Consider the following 10,345-nt stretch of genomic DNA (forward strand, 5'->3'; position numbering starts at 1 on the left):
TTGAGCTGCTGCTACAGAGGAACAATCACCAGATATTGTGACCCTTTCAGATGCCCAGTAGTCCTGGGAGGCAGGCAGGGCAGGTGTTATTATCCCTTCTTTATAAATGAGGACACGGACTGAGGCAGTACAAGTGACTCTAAACACCCCCTTAGTGCCACATCAGTCTCGCCACCTCCCAGGACTAGGTGTCACCTGTACTGACCTCTTCCCCTCTGATTATAAAAGTAATATATGTTCATTGTGGAAAGTTTGGAAAATGCAGAAAATAAAATTAATAATTTACCCCAAATCCCACCATCCTGAGATCATCACTGTTAATGTTTTAGTGTATTTCCTTCCTGTATTTTTTCTATGCATATATAATTTATTTTACTACAAGATTGGGATCATGCTGTATTTACAGATTTGTATCCTGCTTTCTTTAACATATTGTGAGCATTTTCCCATGTCAATAAATATTCTTCAAAAAGTAATGGCTATATGATATTCCATTATGTGAATTGTGGCAGACACTGCTAGTTTCCTTCCCAATATTCTTTCTAACAGAAGACATCATGACCACCACGCCCATAAAAAAAAAAAATTTAAAAAGGTGGTGCCTGCTGCCTTTCTAGAAGGCAGCATGAGTTGTTAGTGCTGAAGAGCAGCAGGAACTAGGGGTGGCACCAGGAGGAGCAGGCTTGCTCTGCCACACAGCAACAGTCTCACAGAAGCCTCGGCAGCACAAGTCAGAACAGCTAGAGTAAGCGCCCAGATAACTATAGTTTTTGTCAAGAAGAGTTATTTGAAGGGAGCGAGGGAGCCAGGTGACTTAGAAAAGTGCATTTAAAAAAAAAAAAAAGACATCAACCATGTTTAGTGTTTAGTCCAGTTATTTGCATTAATTTTCTTGGAGATATTCACTGCATTTCCAGAAGTGGAGAACACACAGGGTTGGGGAGTGATGTGTGACTCTCAGTTTTGAAAAGCAAGGTAACACGTGTCAGAATAGGTGTGTGATAAGTACGATATGGAGAACAAACTGTTCAAGGAACAAATTATGGGTGAGGAAGGGAGATATTTGTAGCAACTATGAGAAGGTTTAAGGAAAGGGAGAGGTATCTAGAGAGGACTTTAAGTGGTTTGACTCTGATGCACTGTGTTGAGTCCCTGCACCAGGTCTCCAGGTCTAAGAAACATCAAAGAATATCAAAGCAGCCTTTCTTAAAGCGGAGGGGACTGGAGATCATGAAATCTACATGCCCTGAATTGTAGACAATGAACATACTCTCCCGTGCATCTAGAACAGTGTAAGTTATGTAACATTCTGAGAACTGAGAAAATAGTCACTCCAGTCACTTTCTGTGTTCTGTGGTCCAGATGAAACCTGGTTGAAAAAGCCTGTTCTAAGAGAAGAGATCAAAATTATTCTCCAAGGCTTCTGGAGTCAGATTTGCGTTTTCTTTTAGTGCAGCACCATGAAGATCCTAAGCCCTACCCTGCAGCTATATCCAGATCTCAGAGACCTTTACCTTTTCTGCACTGAACTTCACAATAAGAGCTGCAAGTATTTGTTGAGCAATCACTGTGCCAAGCACTTGAAGTTAGACTGTGCACTAACATGCATGGTGTAAGAAGTCCATAACCAAAGTCTGTACTGTGCACTGACATGCACAGTCTAACCTGAAAACAATCTTGAGAAGTAAGCACTATTATAATAGCTTCCATCCACTTTTCAGATGAGAAAACTAAGACATAAAGGTGTTAAGCACTGTGTGCAAGCACACAGCCCTATTTGCTTATTAATTGATACACATAGCAAAATTTGAACTCAAGCCTGATGCCAGAGTCCCTATAAATACTATGCTTCGAATGTATTGCTTCTGCAATCAGAAGAATGCAATAAAATCTTGCTTATTTGGAAGAAAAGAATGTCAGAAGAGACAAATGGGAAAAACAGAATTGGGAAAACAACACATTTTTCTTACTTCATTTCCATATCACACATTTCTTATCTAGCTCCCATTCAGGAACTAGTCTCAAAGATAAACCTATAGTCCCAAGCACACCAATCCATATCAATTTGTTCAATTAACATTGATTGAGCATTGACTATGTCCCAGGTACTCGTCAATGTGCTTGGGTATACAAACATAACTGAAAGGTCCTATCCCCTAAGTGCCCACAGTGTAAGAAGTCCATAACCAAAGTCTGTACTGTTACAGGATGCCAGGATGAGGTATGGCTAATGCTGGCCAGGAGGATTGCGGGGGGTGAATAACAAAGTTTTGTAGGTAGCATATGCGTTTTCCATCCACTGGAAAAAGGCTGTTGCTACCAAAAGAACTGGGTCAAACACAAGCTCATGGGCAAAAGGTTTACAGAACACAAGTTGTTGAGTATGATGGAAACAGCTATCCCATGTCTCGTGATTGGACACATGAGCAGCAGCCTTTCAGGCATGAAAAGGACCCCACCAGGAAGAGCACTCTGGCTGCCGTATAGAGAATGGATTGATGCAGGGACAGACAGAAGAGACCAGACAGAAAGCTGTTGCCTCTACCTAGGAGGGGCAAGTAGGGCCTGGATTAGAACACTGGCAGTAGACGTAGAAAAGGGGATGGATTCAAGAAATATTTCAAAGATAAAAGAAACACACTTTGATCTTGGAGAAAGGCAAGAAAGAGCTCATTTAACTCATGAGAATGAGAATGTTCGGAGAAAAGATCATCTGAACCATTGGCTCCCAACCTGTGAACTAAACAACTCTGGGTTTGGGAGTAGGAGAGTAGAATTAAGAGTTAATTCAAGGAGTCTGCAAATGTGTATGGTCACCAAACACCATTTATATACCAAATAAACAATGCCTTGGACATGCAAGTACTCCTATTGTACAAATACTTATATATATATATACATGTTGACATGATAAAAGCTTATTTATATAAGTTATTACTGCATTCTTAGTATCCTTTCGCCCATCTATTTTCTCAGTTAAAACATGATAAGCCACTATTATGCGAAAGGAGACCCTGGAAAGTTCAGACTTTAGAAAAAGAAATTCTCATAATTGAAAAAACTTATAACTCTTAGTAAAAAGTATCAGAAACTCAAATTGAACTAGCTTAGTAATGGAAGAACATGTGTCTTTCGTAAAGAAAGGAGGAGATGAACAACCAAGCTGTGGAAAGAATGGAGTGGGGTCTCGGTCACAGCTGAGACCTGAGTCTTATTTACAGGAGGAGATAAAGGGATTTGTAAAATCCGTGTTCAGTGATGTCATGATGGTAACTTGAAGTCAACTGTGGTGGGAATGTTGACACCACGTGAATCAGCAAACACCACAAATTAGAGCTTTTATTCCCCTGGAGAGCCAATTAAACATTTACCAGCAGTCACTGTAGTATACCCTGCAGAACCCCAGAATGGCTTGGGAATCAGAAATACCAGTAACATCTGCAAATAAGGGTGTGGGTGGGCTTTAAAATAGGCAAATTCCACTCTGCCACCAGCCCCTCCCACACACACACACTCGCAAGCGTGTGCATGCAACCAGGTGACTCCCAATCCACCTCCCCAGCATAAGCCAGGAGTTTCACTGAGGAAGTTAATTCAAAAGGCTCTAGACCCTCGGACTCAGGCATAGAAGAAGAAAGGGAGATTCTTACTGAAAACAAGAGAATCAGGTAAGAGACCTCACATTGAATCACTGGATCTTCAGCCTCCTTCCCTAGTCAGCTCTAAGAACACTGGCAGCCAGGACTCTTCTAGCTGAGAAAACTGACCCAAAAGAAGAGATATAGAGAATGAATATTAGGAATCCTCCAATGAAATGCCCAGATCCTAGCCTTTTCACAGTCACTCAAGCCACCATTCATTCATTCATTCAACAAATATACACTGAGTGCTAATATCCCAAGCACTGCAGAAGGTGCAAAAGACACAACCGTGAACAAAACAAAGACCCTGACTTCATGGAGCTTTCATTCTTCTGGAGAAAGACAACAAATAAATCTAAACAGCATACTGTACTGTCACATCAAGTGACGATAAGTCCATTGGAAACAAAAGCAGAGTAAGGCCCAGGTGGAAGTTTTATAAAGGGTCATCAGGGAAAGCCTCTCTGATAAATTGTTTTTTTGAGCAGAGACCTGAAAGAAGTGGGAGGAAAAAAGCCAAGTGAACACTTAAGGGATGTTCTCTTCTGGCAGAGGACCGAGCAAGTGCAAAGGCCCTGAGGCAGCAACAATCCGGATATGACGGGAATGGCAGGGTGGCCAGTGCAGCTGGGACAAAGGAAGAAAGGGGGAGGGAGACAGGAGATGGTCAGAGAGACAGAATGAGACCACATCATGCAGGCCTTGGAGAAGACACCATTGGCTCACACCGAGCTCTCAATCAGGTTTTCTGTGTCTCACTCGTCCATATGGAGGGACAGTCCACAGGGTCTCGACCTTTGAGGAAATCCTCTCGCATGAAAAACAGAGGCCAAAACAAACAAAAAAACAGGGAGCCAAAGAAAATGTCTACGAAACCATGATTAATTATCATAGACTTCAGCTCTATTACAAGAAAAGAGCAGAACAATAAGCAAGAACTAAAAATAAATAAACCTAGAGCTGAACAAGGCAATTAAATAGAATTAACTGATAAGCAGTACGCTGGGTAGTGGTTCACTTCATTATAAAGTGCAGTCATGAACCACATAATGACATTTCAGTCAACAATGGGCAGCGCATATGCCCACGGCCCTATGAGATTATAATGGAGCTGAAAAATTCCTGCAGCCTAGGGACATTATCGCCATCGTATCATCGTGGCTCAACGCATTACTCATGAGCTTGTGATGCTGCTGGTGTAAACAAACCTACTGTGCTGCCAGGCCTATCACGTTTAATTATGTACAGAAGGCTGGGTGCAGTGTCTCATGCCTGTAATCCCAACACTTTGAGAGGCCAAGGCAGGAGGACTGCTTGAGGCCAGGAGTTCAAGACCAACCCTGGCAACATAGCGAGACCCTGTCTTCACAAAATATTTTTTAAAAATTAGCCAGGCATGGTGGCACACACCTGTGGTCCCAGCTACCCAGAAGGCTGAGGTGGGAGGATTGCTTGAGCCTGGGAGGTTGAAGCTGCCTTGAGCCATGGTCATGCCACTGCACTCCAGCCTGAGTGACACAGTGAGACCTTGTCTCACACACACACACACACAAAAATTATATACGGTACATAATACTTCATCATAATAAATGACTATATTACTGGCTTATTTACTGTATTATGCTTTCTATCATTAGAGTGTACTCCTTCTACTTATTTTTTAAAAGTTAATGATAATGCAGCCTCAGGTCCTTCAGGGGGTATTCCAGAAGGCATTGCTATCACAGGAGATGACAGCTCCATGCATGCCATTGCCCCTGAAGACCTTCCAGTGGGACAGGATGTGGAGGCGGAAGACAGTGATACTGGGGATCTTGACCCTGCATAGGCCTAGGTGTGTTTGTGTCTTAGTTTTTAACAACAAAGTTTTGTTTTGTTTTGTTTTGTTTGAGACGGAGTCTCACTCTGTTGCCAGGCTGGAGTGCAATGGCGCAATCTCAGCTCACTGCAACCTCCGCCTCCCGGGTTCAAGTGATTCTCCTGCCTCAGCCTCCTGAGTAGCTGGGACTACAGGTGCACACCACCATGCCTGGCTAATTTTTGTATTTTTAGTAGAGACGGGGGTTTCACCGTATTGGCCAGGCTGTTCTTGAACTCCTGACCTCGTGATCCATCTGCCTTGGCCTCTCAAAGTGCTAGGATTACAGGCGTGAGCCACTGCGCCCTGCCACAAAAAAGTTTTTCAAAGTAAAAAAAGAAAAAATTTTAAAAATGGGAAAAAGCTTATAGAATAAGAACATAAAGGAAAATATTTTTGTACAGCTGTACAATGCATTTATGTTTTAAGCTAAGTGTTATTACAAGAGTCACAAAGTTAGAAATTTAAGTTTATAAAGTAACTAAGTTACAGTAAGCTAAGGTTAATTTTTCTTGAAGAAAGAAAACATTTTTTTAATGAATTTAGTGTAGCCTAAGGGTACAGTGTTTACAAAGCTTACAGGAATGTGCAGTGATGTCCAAGGCCTTCCCATTCACTTGCCACTCACTCACTGACTCACCCACAGCAACTTCCAGTCCTGAAAGCTCAACTCGTAGTACGTGCCCTGTACAGGTGGACCATCTTTTATATTGTACTTTAACTGTACCTTTTCTATGCTGAGACATGTTTAGATACACAAATCCCTCCCATTGTGTTACAGTTGCTTACAGTATTCAGTACAGTCACATGCTGTACAGGTTTGTGTCCCCTAGGAGGAACAGGCTATGCCATCTAGCCTAGGTGTGTAGTAGGCAAGACCATCCAGGTTTGTGTGAGTACACTCTGTGATGTTCAAACAATGACAAAATCACCTAATCACAAGATTCTTAGAATGCTTCCCTCTTGTTAAGGGCTGCCTGACTGTATACTTGAGTCTCTCAGAAAAACCAATAACATACTGAGCTAGACACCGACCATAAATATCACAAATATTGTGTGAAATTGGACAGTACCTGGGAGCAATCCAGCTCCAGGAGGGTCAGAAAACTGAAGCCAGAGTTTCAGGCTTCTTACACTTCCTGTGTTTCCACTTTGCTTTCCTTTGTTTTTTATTTTTTTAATTTTGTTTGTAGAGACAAGGCCTCCCTATGTTGCCAGGATGGTCTTGAACTCCTGGGCTCAAGCAATCTTCCTGTCTCGGCCTCCCAATCCCTTATTTTTTAGTAAGTTTTTTTTTTTAAGTTCTCACCAGTCTTGACTGTGTTTAGGAGAGGTGTGGAAGGGGAGTTTTTTTCTAACTGGTACAAAATGGCCTGGAGTTTTTTCTAAGCTTGCACAAAAAGGCTCGCTATCATCATAACCATCATCATTATCATCATCATCATCAAACAAAGCCGTAACAGCAGGAACTGAACTGTGAGAACATGCTGAAGGTAGAACTCAGGAGAACAGAGGGTCTCAGTACTATATTAGCAACTCTATCCTCTGGAGAATCTTCTGAGTCAGATCTTAGAGATCCTCATTTATATTTTATTTGTAAAGTCCAGACTTCCTTTTCATTACCCCTGCTACATCTGCAGCCTGTTAGAAACCTTACACATTTTTTAAACTGTAAAAACTGTTGCTTTCTCCAGTGCAAAGCAGGAGATAGACAGACTCTCAGGAAAGAAGATGTATGTAATTATTACATGTATTATCTCACTTAAGGCTTCCAAGGATAGGTAAGGACCTTGTAACTGATGAGAAATTGAGGTTCAGAGAGATAAAATCACTTGTTCAAAGTAAGTGAGCTAGCGTTTCATAGAACAAGGATTTCATAGTCATCTGTATGACCCTCAAATTATGTTTTTAGTTACTAGATCACACTGTCTTATGAGATGATTTAGAGTCAATTCTTAAGAAACCTGTGCTAAACAATTACTCTCTTTGATTTGGCAGGCTGGCAAGAAGGGAAGGAAGGGAGGGGAGGGAAGGTAGGGGAGGGAGGGGAGGGGAAGGGAGGAAGAAGAGGGGAGGGGAGGTAGGGGAGGAAAGGGGAGGAAGAGGAGGGGAGGGGAGGAAGAGGAGGGGAGGGGAGGAAGAGGAGGGGAGGGGAGGAAGAGGAGGGGAGGGGAGGAAGAGGAGGGGAGGGGAGGAAGAGGAGGGGAGGGGAGGAAGAGGAGGGGAGGGGAGGAAGAGGAGGGGAGGAGAGGGGATGGGAGGAAGGGGAGGGGAGGGGGTGGGAGGAAGAGGAGGGAAGGGGAGGGAAGGAAGAGGAGGGGAGGAGAGGAAGGGAGAGGGGAGGACAGGAAGGGGGAGGGAAGGAGAGGAAGGGGGAGGGGAGGAGAGGAGGGGAGGGAAGAGGAGATGAAGGGGGAGGGGAGGAGAGGAAGGGGGAGGGGAGGAGAGAGGAGAGGAAAGGAGGGAAGAGGAGGGGAGGGGAGGAAGGGGAGGGGAGGGAGGAGGGGGAGGGAGGGGAGGGGAGGGGAGGGAGGAGAGGGGAGGGAGGGGAGGGGAGGGGAGGGGAGCGGAGGGGAAGGGAAAGAAGCCATCATCAACCAGTCTCCATTTCTCACCTGCAAGTTCTCAGGAATAATAAGAATAACAAAATGTAATAAGTTACTCTGACAGTTGATGCACTGAGGGCTTTGTATGATTAATCTCATTTTAGTCCTCACAACAACCTTGTATCATCCCACTGCTTTTATTCCTAATGTACTGATGGGAAGTGGTGGCTGAGCTTAGGTCACTTAACTACTTAGCAGTAGATTTGGAATCAAAAGCAGATTGGCAGATTCTAAGCCATGCCCTCTACCCACCAAAGGACTCAGCACCCTCATCCAATATGCCTCTTCTTCATGCATCTCTATCTAGGGACACTTTCTAAGCATCCCTTGATACCACTTCTAGTTTCGAATCTGAATGTCTTGGAAAACTGTCTAGCTGTCCATTTAGCCCACATAGCATATCCTGGGGCTCCACCTCCTGGTTCAGAATCAGTTTCATCAAATATTTTCCTTGACCATTGAACACCTGCCAGATTCACATCCCGCACATGAGCTCATTGACTGCCCATAGCAGAGTTGTGTGGTGCAAGTTTCTCCACTGCCATCCTTATTTCAGACTGGGGTCCTGTGGCTCGGAGAGGTTGTGTTAATGGAGCTAGTGCACTGGAAAGCCAGGACTTGGGTCCAGCTCTTTGGATTCCACGCCTCAATTCTTTGTATCATGTAGACAGCTGGTTCTCAGGAGTGGATAATCCAGCCCACCTCATTCCAGTTGCATTAGAAACTTGGTCCTATTTCCTATGGCTCAAATCCTCTTCTCAAGCCCTACTTCCTTTCCCAGAGGTGGAGCCTGGTTCACACTATAAGAGGCAGTAACCCGGGGGTGGGGGCTGCACAGGAGTGGGTGGCAAGGGGACACCTTTTGACCATCAATCTGAATATGGTATGTTTCTTTCTGCTACCTCTAATCTCTCACCATAGTCCCAACAACCATCATATCCATTTATCTTCAAAATCACTCAGAGAGTGTCCCCTTTGGAAGAGCAACCACTTCCGTTGCCTGCCCTACCAGCATATCTGTTCCAACCAGACCCTCTGCTCCTGGCCAGACCCAGCCATCCCAGACACACACCAGGTCTGTCAGGCAGCCTTCCGCATTTGGAAGTTTTTCAGCAAACATAATAAGAGTTTCCTTTCCACCAGGGTTGGGAAAAGCATCCCATCCTGAAAGACCAGACCACAAGCCTCTTAGTCTTAATACTTACTGAAACAGAAGTAAAAAGTAAAAAGGGCTTCTTAGTCTGGGGGCACCATTCTTGGCCCCGCAAACTTATTTCCCATGCTCTTCACTGTAGAGAGAGGAGGGAGTTGGAGATGGTGCGTGTGGGTTGGTAGGAGCTACCCTCTCCCTGTTTTTCTTGGTGTCAATTAGCATAATTTAAAAGGCAAGGGGAAAAACCTGATATCTATGTGACTGCTTTCGCTTTAAACTTGTCCGACTTTGGAGGCTGATTATGGCCAAGTGACCCATATTTTAAAAACATTTACAATAAAATGATGCATTTTCTTTTTGTGCCATCAGCTTCCCTGATGAAAAGCAGAAATGCTTTAAAATTGTCCCTTTTTGTTAGCAGTAATGGCTGTGCTATATTTCAGCTCATCCCCCTCGTGGGCATAGAAAGGGACGGGTAATAAAGGGCACAGCTGTAGACACTTTATGGCCTGCGTGGGGGGAAGGGGTGGGGGAAGGGGAGTGGAGGCAAGAAACAGATTGACTGTGTGTCAACAAATGCAGCTGGGAAAGAGAAAGCTCTTGAAGACCTCTGCAACTTAAAAGTCCTGGATAAATGATGTTCCTATTTGGAAAGGAAAAAAATGGAGGTGAAATTCAATAAAGGATGGCTGAAAAGAGAAGGGTTCCAAAGGCCTTTCTCTGCAGCTAGGCAGCTCCCAAGAGAAATGAGCAAAAGTGGCCGTAGGCAACAGTGAGTGGGAGGGGGGCTGCAGCCCAAAGAGGCAACAAAGGCCCGTCCCGGCCAATGCATTACAACGCCAGGGTTGGCCAAGCCGGGCCCTGATGAGCCCGGCCAAGGTGGGGGTGGAAATGGTCGAGTTGAAAGAAATGCCCCAGGAAACCCTGACACAGTTATATTTCAGGGCGTGCTCATGCCTTGCATTTGAGAAAGAAAAAGGCAGAAAATAGATGACCCCTTAGGGCAGAGGCTGAGTCAGGTTATGATAGAAGAAACATTGCTCTGGGGGTCAGGAGACTTAGATCGAGCCCCAGCTCTGGCACTGAC

Source organism: Gorilla gorilla, chromosome 10 (assembly GCF_029281585.2).
Source record: "Gorilla gorilla gorilla isolate KB3781 chromosome 10, NHGRI_mGorGor1-v2.1_pri, whole genome shotgun sequence".
NCBI classification, from domain to species: Eukaryota; Metazoa; Chordata; class Mammalia; order Primates; family Hominidae; genus Gorilla; species Gorilla gorilla.